General features: G+C 39.2%; 1 long non-coding RNA gene across 2 annotated transcripts; it reads right to left on the bottom strand.

Annotated features, from left to right (window-relative positions):
• Window positions 1-256: 256 nt before the first annotated feature.
• On the bottom strand, window positions 257-4,781 carry LOC123385523. Of its 2 annotated transcripts, none has more exons than XR_006598205.1 (3): window positions 4,265-4,781; window positions 3,482-3,567; window positions 257-877 (listed from the first exon to the last, which is right to left on the bottom strand). It is a non-coding gene; the product is annotated as an uncharacterized LOC123385523 (long non-coding RNA). The 2 variants fall into 2 exon arrangements; XR_006598204.1 differs by lacking the exon at window positions 257-877 and adding an exon at window positions 1,434-2,026.
• Window positions 4,782-9,339: the final 4,558 nt, after the last annotated feature.

Below are 9,339 nucleotides of genomic sequence, written 5' to 3'. Positions count from 1 at the left end.
TGCCTTCTAAATTTTCTTGTGCTTATTGAATTAATTCATAAAAGCTGTTTTGCTATGTATATCAGTAAGATTACAATATTCTTTGTCTTTGAATTTGGATGCTGGAGAATTGTCATTTTTCTGTGTGATACCATATAACTATGATTTTTCACAGTGGATGAAATGTGCCTTTCTCATCTCACTTGAAGGCTTGAATACCTTTCTTATGTAGAAAAGGCTTTGTTTACATTGACTGTAACAGTTAAACAGATTGGCAATCAGAAACTTTATTTTTGTTTCACAGAAGATCTCATGACATAGCACAATATTTTCTTTCTCCTAAAGGAGCTGATTCTCCACGAAATTTAGGAGCACACCAAATAGAGCTGACATTAAAAACAAAAACAAAAATATCTGGTAGCACAGCGGCAAGGGAATTGTGGGCTTAGCCCTTGGGTCTTTGGGTGTGCCCAAGGACTCTAGGGTGGGTGGGAGGAGTCTCAGAAGTCCCAGACCTCTTCCTGAAATACCAAGGCAGACAGCAGAACACTTCTTCCTTCAATTCTCTTTCTCTGCCTTCTTCCCTTTCCGTCCTTTGTCCCAGTCGCAGAGTTCTCTTCCGGGAAACCCAGGTGCTGCTGAAGAGCAACAGGCCCCTCCAGCTGCACCTGAGCAGTCGGGAGGACTTCACCTACCACCTGTGCTTTCCACCTCCTCTGCCTCCTCTGCTGGTTCCAGCACTGCCGCTCTGGCTGCTGCACCTCCCTTGGCCCTTTGGCCCCATAGCCTCTCTGGTTCTCAATCCACCCACTTTGGATGCACATGGATGATCTCTAATGTCCCCATATGCTCTGTAGAGGCACTTTTATTCAGTCATGGATGTCCAGTTAAACGCAAACTGAAGGGGAGACAAAAATGAACAGCTTACACTGCCAGGATGCTGATTTTACCCCTGTTACTCTCATTTCCATAGAGTTGAATGACAGATGTTAAATGAGGACTCTTTTCTATCTGGAATTTTACCTAAATGGGGACTGAGATGAGGTTTAAATGCAGTACAATTGTTATCTGGAAAGAGCAGGCATAAAGGAAATGGTAAGCAATGAACCTAAGATTGGCCAGGTTCCAAGGAACAGGTGGTTGTTTTTCTCTACAACTGTATTACAAATACTGGAACAGTGAGAACCCTACCAGGGAAGTCGTGACTTCATCTGAGATCCATTGTTTCCAGAGGAGCTTAATACACATCATAGTTTGCCCAAACCCCGGTTAATAACCAGAGATCAAAACTCTATCACTCTAGTTCTTGTTCCAGGATGATGGCATAAACCCCCTTCAGCCCATCTTTCACACATCTATAAATTTGAGACAAATACAAAAAGAACCCACGAGTAGCTGAAGATACCAAAGAGTGCATGGGAGACGAAACCTGAACAAGAGGCTAGTACAGGAAATAAGGTTTACAGTTTATTTCTTTTTACACCTTTTGTTTCTGCAACAGTTTTTTTTTTCTTGTGAGAAAAAAACTGGTTCTTCCCATCTGACATATTGTGACAAGGGAAAATACTCCCACATATTTCCAGCGCCCGCTCGGACCCAATTCCCTCACACTCCTTGGGGTGTGTGGGCCACCAAGGGCCCTAGTCAACACCCATCCCACGAAACTCTGCCCTCAGCCGGTTCTGGTCTAGTGCTGTTCTGCCACTGGACACCAGGCTGCTTTCATTGAAATCATTTCATAAGGTGTTTTACTTTGGGTCCTCCCAGGACACACACTGAGATTTGCATGAGGACTGGGAAGTGCCCTGAGGAGCAACACCTGTGAGGGAGTGAAGGCAGGTGCTCTGGGCAGAGGGAGAAGTTCGACTGCGATGCACCAGCAACAAAACCCACGCGTGATCACAGGGAGCTGTTCTTCAAATTGTTTTAACTTGAGGCAGTTTGGCTGCTACAGATGTCAATGCAGGTACCATTTGTGTAACTGCTGCTGACAGAAGTGCCGCATGCACTGCTAAATGGCTGGTTTTCTCATGGATTCGATTTTCTGCTGAATAATGTCAAAAAAAAAAAAAAAAAACATGGGGGAGTATTTGTCTTAGTCCAGTCAGGCTGTTATCACAGTACAGTATACACTGGATGGCTTGTGAGGACAGACACTTGTTCCTCACAGATCTGAGGCTGGGAAGGCCAGATGATGACACCAGCAGATTCGTGTCTAGAGAGAATCCCCTTTCTTCGTGGCCTCTTCCCTGTGACCTCACATGGCAGAAGCAGCAATGGAGCTCAAGACCTCTTTTATAAGGGCGCTAATCCCAATCATCACCTCCCCAAATCCCACCTCCTAGTATCATCCCCTACAATTTCACAATATGAATTTCTGGGGGACACAAACATTCAGTCCAAGCAAGGCAGTACACTTCTTCCCTATAATTTCATTGTGTGAGACAGGGGGAAAAGGTGGAGTGGGAAACATGGGGAGATTTGTAGACAAAGCCCCAAGGATAACTTCAGTGGTAATGCACCAATTTCAGCGTGTTTATTAGTTACACTTTTTAATAAAAACTTTTGTATTCAGGAAGTATTGTGATCCCCCATTTACAGGTGAGGAGGTTGAGGATCAGAGGTTGAGTGGAAGCTCCCAGTTAGTAGGAGATTCTGTTGTTCCAGTTCTCATGTTTCCACCAGAACCTTCTCATGTGTTTTCAACTACCCAAAACATCCAAGTTCATTGCTGAACTAAAACAGTAAGTACTAAATATTAAATCTTCACTTTCTCACCTTGTGTTCGTGCTCTCAGGTGCTGACTCAACATGTGCTGTTTCATTACCAAAAGAGCAGCAATGTCAGAGAGAAATCCCAAGCTCCTTTCATAAACCACCATAGCATAGGGATACTTTCGATCTCAAAAGAGTTCTGTAAGATTAGTTGATAATAGCAAGGAAACAGATAGACACTAATGCATATCTTTGAGGATGTGCCTAACGCTCTCCTTTAATGTCATTTTCAAGGGCAGAGCTTCAATATTTACTTTTTAAAACAAACACCTGTAGTAACAGATCCTGTTTTCAGGGCCTTTAGATAAATAGAGATGTATCTGCCTGACCTTTGAAAAGTAAATTAAATGTCAGAATACACTTCCAAATTCATTTCAAGAAGTTATTTTAAAAGCTTTATCCACCAAATGTAAGGGTTGAAAATATCCTGGATCCATACTTTCTGAATAGACTGAGTTCCACAAGAATCAATCTATTAAAGATATCACCAAATCTGGAGTATAAATTATTTTATTTTAATGATTATATCATACGTAGATATATTTGAACAGCTATGGTTCCACAAGTAAACCAAATTTTAACGTTTTATGCATGTGGCACTAACCACAAACTAGTAATTTCTAGGCCTTTAATTCCTTTAAGCTTAATTATCTTCTTGGGGAAATAATATGGCTTCATTCTCTTTTTTCCCTGAGCACCTTCATTTACACCAAGAAGCCCCCCCTTACCTAAAATTCCACATGGTTCCACCTCCAACTCTTTCTTCTTAATAGTTTTAGAATGGAGGCCAGAGAACCCTGAAAGCCTTTGGGACCTAACAAGGAAAAAGCAAGATGAGTGAGCACTGATCTTGGGTGCAAAAGTTAAGGAGGCACACAATTCAGTTACTAGGGTAAATAATATTTTAATGCAGTAGTGAAAAAAAATCAAATGAGATACAATCTCTGATAATGAAGTGTCCAAATTTTAAAATATTACCAAATTTTCTTTGACCTCACGTGTCAAGATGTCTCTGCACAGTAATGTTATTTTTTTTATTTTTTAAAATGTTTATTTTTGAGACAGAGACAGAGCGTGAATGGGGGAGGGTCAGAGAGAGGGAGACACAGAATCTGAAACAGGCTCCAGGCTCTGAGCTGTCAGCACAGAGCCCGACGCGGGGCTCGAACTCACGGACTGTGAGATCATGACCTGAGCCAAAGTCGGATGCTTACCCGACTGAGCCACCCAGGTGCCCCCACAGTAATGTTATTTAAAATTCGATTTTAAATCCCTCTACAATCTTCTTGAAACTTTTCCCATTATTTTTTTATTTTCCCATTATAATGGGAAAGCATTTTCCCATTATTTTTTTTATTAGAGAAAGCTTTATTTGATGGAGGGCCAGGTATCTGCTTCCCAGCAATGCAGCTTAAGTAAATACCCAACTCATACAGTCAGCATTACTGTCTCAAAAATCTTTCATTCTGACATATTATCACACATTTTTCATTAGGGAATTGCATACTCACATATGTCCATAAATATTTGGTCTTACTAGATCCAGGTTGACCTGCTTGAGAACAAGAACGGGGAAAAATCTTATCTCTGTCCTTGGAAAACATACAACTAAATGAAGGGAAAGTTTGGATGTGGCTCTGAGAGACTATGTTTCCCTGAAAACAAAATCATTTTGTTCTAGTCAATCAATAACTACATGGTAAATGTGAATCTTAGGCTCGGGAAGAGGTTATCGGCCACAACATTTCCTAACAATTTCATAATGTTATCAGGATTTAAAAGGTAACATTTATCAAATATTTACAAGTTGGGTGGGACACAGCACGGTGTAAACATATGAATCTGCCAAACTGCAGTTTTAAAACAGATCCAAAAAAATCTCAAAAATGTTTGCTCTTCAATGATACATTCTCCATCACATAAATTTTTTTAATTTTAATTTTTTTATAATTTACATCCAAGCTATTTAGCATATAGTGCAACAATGATTTCAGGAGTAAATTCCCTCATGCCCCTTACCCATTTAGCCCATCCCACACTCCCACAACCCCTCCAGCCACCCTCTGCTTGTTTTCTTATTTAAGAGTCTCTTATGTTTTGTCCCCCTCCCTGTTTTTGTATTATTTTTCCTTCCCTTCCCTTAAGTTCATCTCTTTTGTATCTTAAATTCCTCATATGAGTGAAGTCATATGATATTTGTCTTTCTCTGACTACCCTCTACCCTGAATACACAATACTTCTCTGACTACCCTGAATACCCTCTAGTTCCATCCACATAGTTGCAAATGGCCAGATTTCATTCTTTTTGATTGCCGAGGAATACTCCATTGTGTGTGTGTGTGTGTGTGTATATATATATATATATATATATATGTGTGTGTGTGTGTATATATATATATGTATATATATATATATACCACATCTTCTTTATCCATTCATCTGTCGGTGGACATTTGGGCTCTTTCCACACTTTGGCTATTGCTAATAGCGCTGCTATAAACATTGGGGTGCGTGTGCTCCTTTGAAACAGCACACCTGTGTCGTTTGGATAGATACCTAGTAGTGCAATTGCTGGGTCATAGGGTAGTTCTATTTTTGGTTTTTTTGGGGAACCTCCATACTCCTTTCCAGTGTGGCTGAACCAGTTTGCATTCCCACCAGCAGTGCCAAAGAGATCCTCTTTCTCCACATCCTCACCAACATCTGTTGTTGCTTGAGTTGTTAATGTTAGCCATTCTGACTGGTATGAGGTGGTATCCCATTGTGGTTTTGATCTGTATTTCCCTAATGATGAGTGAAGTTGAGCATTTTTTCATGTGTCGGTTGGCCATCTGGATGTCTTCTTTGGAGAAGTGTCTATTCATGTCTTTTTCCCATCTCTTCACTGGATTATTTATTTTTTGGGTGCTGAGTTTGGTAAGTTCTTTATAGATCTTGGATACTAACCCTTTATCTGATATGTCGTTTGCAAAGATCGTCTCCCATTCTGTTGGTTGCCTTTTAGTTTTGCTGATTGTTTCCTTCGCTGTGCAGAAGCTTTTTATTTTGATGAGGTCCCAGCAGTTCATTTTGCTTTTGTTTCCCTTGCCTCCAGAGACGTGTTAAGTAAGAAGTTGCTGCGGGCAAGATCAAAGAGGTTTTTGCCTGCTTTCTCCTCGAGGATTTGGATGGCTTCTTGTCTTACATTGAGGTCTTTCATCCATTTGAGTTTATTTTTGTGTCTGGTGCAAGAAAGTGGTCCAGGTTCATTCTTCTGCATGTCGCTGTCCAGTTTTCCCAGCACCACTTGCTGGAGAGACTGTTTTTATTCCATTGGATATTCTTTCCTGCGTTGTCAAAGATTAGTTGGCCATACGTCTGTGGGTCCATTTCTGGGTTCTCTATTCTGTTCCATTGATCTAAGTGTCTGTTTTTGTGCCAGCACCATACTGCCTTGATGACTACAGCTTTGTAATACAACTTGAAGTCTGGGATTGTGATGCCTCCAGCTTTGGTTTTGTTTTTCAAGATTGCTTTGGCTTTTCGGGGTCTTTTCTGGTTCCATAGAAATTTTAGGATTGCTTGTTCTAGCTCTGTGAAGAATGCTGGTGTTATTTTGATAAGGGTTGCATTGAATATGTAGATTGCTTGGGGTAGTATTGACATTTAACAATGTTTGTTCTTCTTATCCAGGAGCGTGGAATCTTTTCCATTTTTTTTTTTTTTTGGTGTCTTCTTCAATTTCTTTCATAAGATTTCAATAGTTTTCAGTGTACAGATTTTTCACCTCTTTGGTTAGATTTATTCCTAAGTGTTTTATGGTTTTTGGTGCAATTGTAAACGGGATCGATTCCTTGATTTCTCTTTGTGTTGCTTCATTATTGGTATAAAGTAATGCAACCAATTTCTGTGCATTGATTTTATATCCTGCGACTTTGCTGAATTCATGGGTCAGTTCTAGCAGTTTTTGGTGGAATCTTTTGGGTTTTCCATATAGAGTATCATGTCATCTGTGAGGAGTGAAAGTTTAACTTCCTCCTGGACAATTTGGATGCCTTTTATTTCTTTGTGTTGTCTGATTGCTGAAGTTAAGACTTCCAATAGTATGTTGAGTAACAGTAGCGAGAGTTGACATCACTGTCGTGTTCCTGACTTTAGGGGGAAAGCTCTGTTTTTTCCCATTGAAGATGATATTAGTGGTGGGTCCTTCATATATGGCTTTTATGATCTTGAGGTATGATCCTTCTATCCCTACTTTCTTAAGGGTTTTTATCAAGAAAGGATGCTGTATTTTGTCAAAAGTTTTCTCTGCATCTATTGAGAGGATCATGTGATTCTTGTCCTTTCTTTTATTGACGTGATGTATCACATTGATTGTTTTGTGGATATTGAACCAGCCTTGAATGTCAGGTATAAATCACACTTGGTCATGGTGACTAATTCTTTTAATGTATTGTTGGATCCAGTTGGCTAATATCTTGTTGAAGGTTTTTGCATCCTTTTTCATTAGGGAAATTGGTCTGTAGTTGTCCTTTTTAGGTGGGTCTTTGGTTTTGGAACCAAGGTAATGCTAGCTTCATAGAGTTTGGAATTTTTCTTTCCATTTCTATTTTTTGGAACAGCTTCAAGAGAATAGGTGTTAACTCTTCTTGAAATGTTTGGTAGAATTCCCCTGGAAAGCCATCTGGCCCTGGACTCTTGTTTTCTGGGAGAGTTTTGATTACTAATTCAATTTCTTTACTGGATATGGGTCTGTTTAAATTTTCTATTTCTTCCTGTTTCAGTTTTGGTAGCATATATGTTTCTAGGAATTTGTACATTTGTTACAGATTGCGCATTTTATTAACATATAATTGCTCATAATATTCTCTTATTATTGTTTGTATTTCTATTGCGTTGGTTGTGATCTCTCCTCTTTCCTTCTTGATTTTATTTATTTGGGTCTTTTCCTTTTTCTTTTTGATCAAACTGGCTAGAGGTTTATCAATTATTTAAAAAATTTTTTTTAACGTTTATTTATTTTTGAGACAGAGAGAAACACAGCATGAATGGGGGAGGGGCAGAGAGAGAGGGAGACACAGAATCGGAAACAGGCTCCAGGCTCTGAGCCATCAGCCCAGAGCCTGACGTGGGGCTCAAACTCACGGACCGCGAAATCGTGACCTGGCTGAAGTCGGACGCTTAACCGACTGCGCCACCCAGGCACCCCAATTATTTTAATTCTTCAAGGAAACAGTTTCTGGTTTCATTGATCCAGTCTACTGTTTTTTGGTTTAGATAGCATTGATTTCTGCTTTAATCTTTATTATTTCCTGTCTTCTGCTGGTTTTGGGTTTTATTTGCAGTTCTTTTTCTAGCTCTTTAAGGTATAAGGTTAGATTGTGTATCTGAGAACTTACTTCCTTCTTTAGGAAGTTCTGGATTGCTATATACTTCCCTCTTACGACCATCTTTGCTGCATCCCAGAGGTTTGGGCTGTGGTGCTATAATTTTCATTGGATTCCTTGTACCTTCTTATTTCCTCTTTAGCTTTTGGTTATTCCAGTCATTCTTCAGTTGGATGCTCTTTAGTCTCCAAGTATTTGTTACTTTTCCACAATTTTTCTTGTGGTTGATTTCGAGTTTCATAGCATTGTGGTCTGAAAATATGCACAGTATGATCTCTATCTTTTTGTACTTTTTGAGGGTTAATTTGTGTCCCAGTATGTGATGTATTCTGGAGAATTTTCCATGTGCACTGGGGAAGAATGTGTATTCCACTGCTTTAGGATGAAATGCTCTAAATGTACCTGTTAAGTTTATCCGGTCCACTGTGTCATTCAAATCCATTGTTTTCTTGTTGATTTTCTGTTTAGGTGATCTATCCATTGCTGTGAGTGTGGTATTGAAGTCCCCTACTAATATGATATTATATCAATGAGTTTCTTTATGTTTGTGATTAATTGATTTATATATTTGGGTGCTCTCACTTTTGTAGCATAAATGTTTACAATTGTTAGATCCTCCTGGTCAATAGATCCCTTAATTATGATATAATGACCTTCTTGGACTCTTGTTACAGTCTGTTTTTTAAAGTCTAGACTGAAAATTATGTCTACTCCAGCTTTCTTTTGGCGACCATTAGCATTATAGATCGTTCTCCATCCCCTTATTTTCAATCTGAAGGTGTCTTTAGGTCTAAAATGGGTCTCTTGTAAACCGCATATAGATGGATCTTGTTTTCTCATCCATTCTGTTACCCTGTGTCTTTTGATTGGAACATTGAGTCCATTGACGTTTAAAGTGAGTACTGAAAGATATGAATTTATTGTCATTATGTTTCTTGTAGAGTTGGAGTTTCTGGTGGTGTTTCTGGTCCTTTCTAATCTTTGTTGCTTTTGGTATGTATGTATGTATGTATGTATGTATTTATTTATATTTTCATCTTTTCTCCCTTCAGAGATTTCCCCTTAAAATTTCTTGCAGGGCTGGTTTAGTGGTCACAAACTCCTTTAATTTTTGTTTGTCTGGGAAACTTTTTATCTCTTCATCTATTTTGAATGACAGCTTTGCTGGATAAAGAATTCTTGGCTGCATATTTTTCAGATTCAGCACACTGAATATATCC

This window comes from Felis catus, chromosome B2 (genome assembly GCF_018350175.1).
Source record: "Felis catus isolate Fca126 chromosome B2, F.catus_Fca126_mat1.0, whole genome shotgun sequence".
Lineage (NCBI taxonomy): Eukaryota > Metazoa > Chordata > Mammalia > Carnivora > Felidae > Felis > Felis catus.
This window is presented reverse-complemented; position numbering and strand designations above follow the sequence as displayed.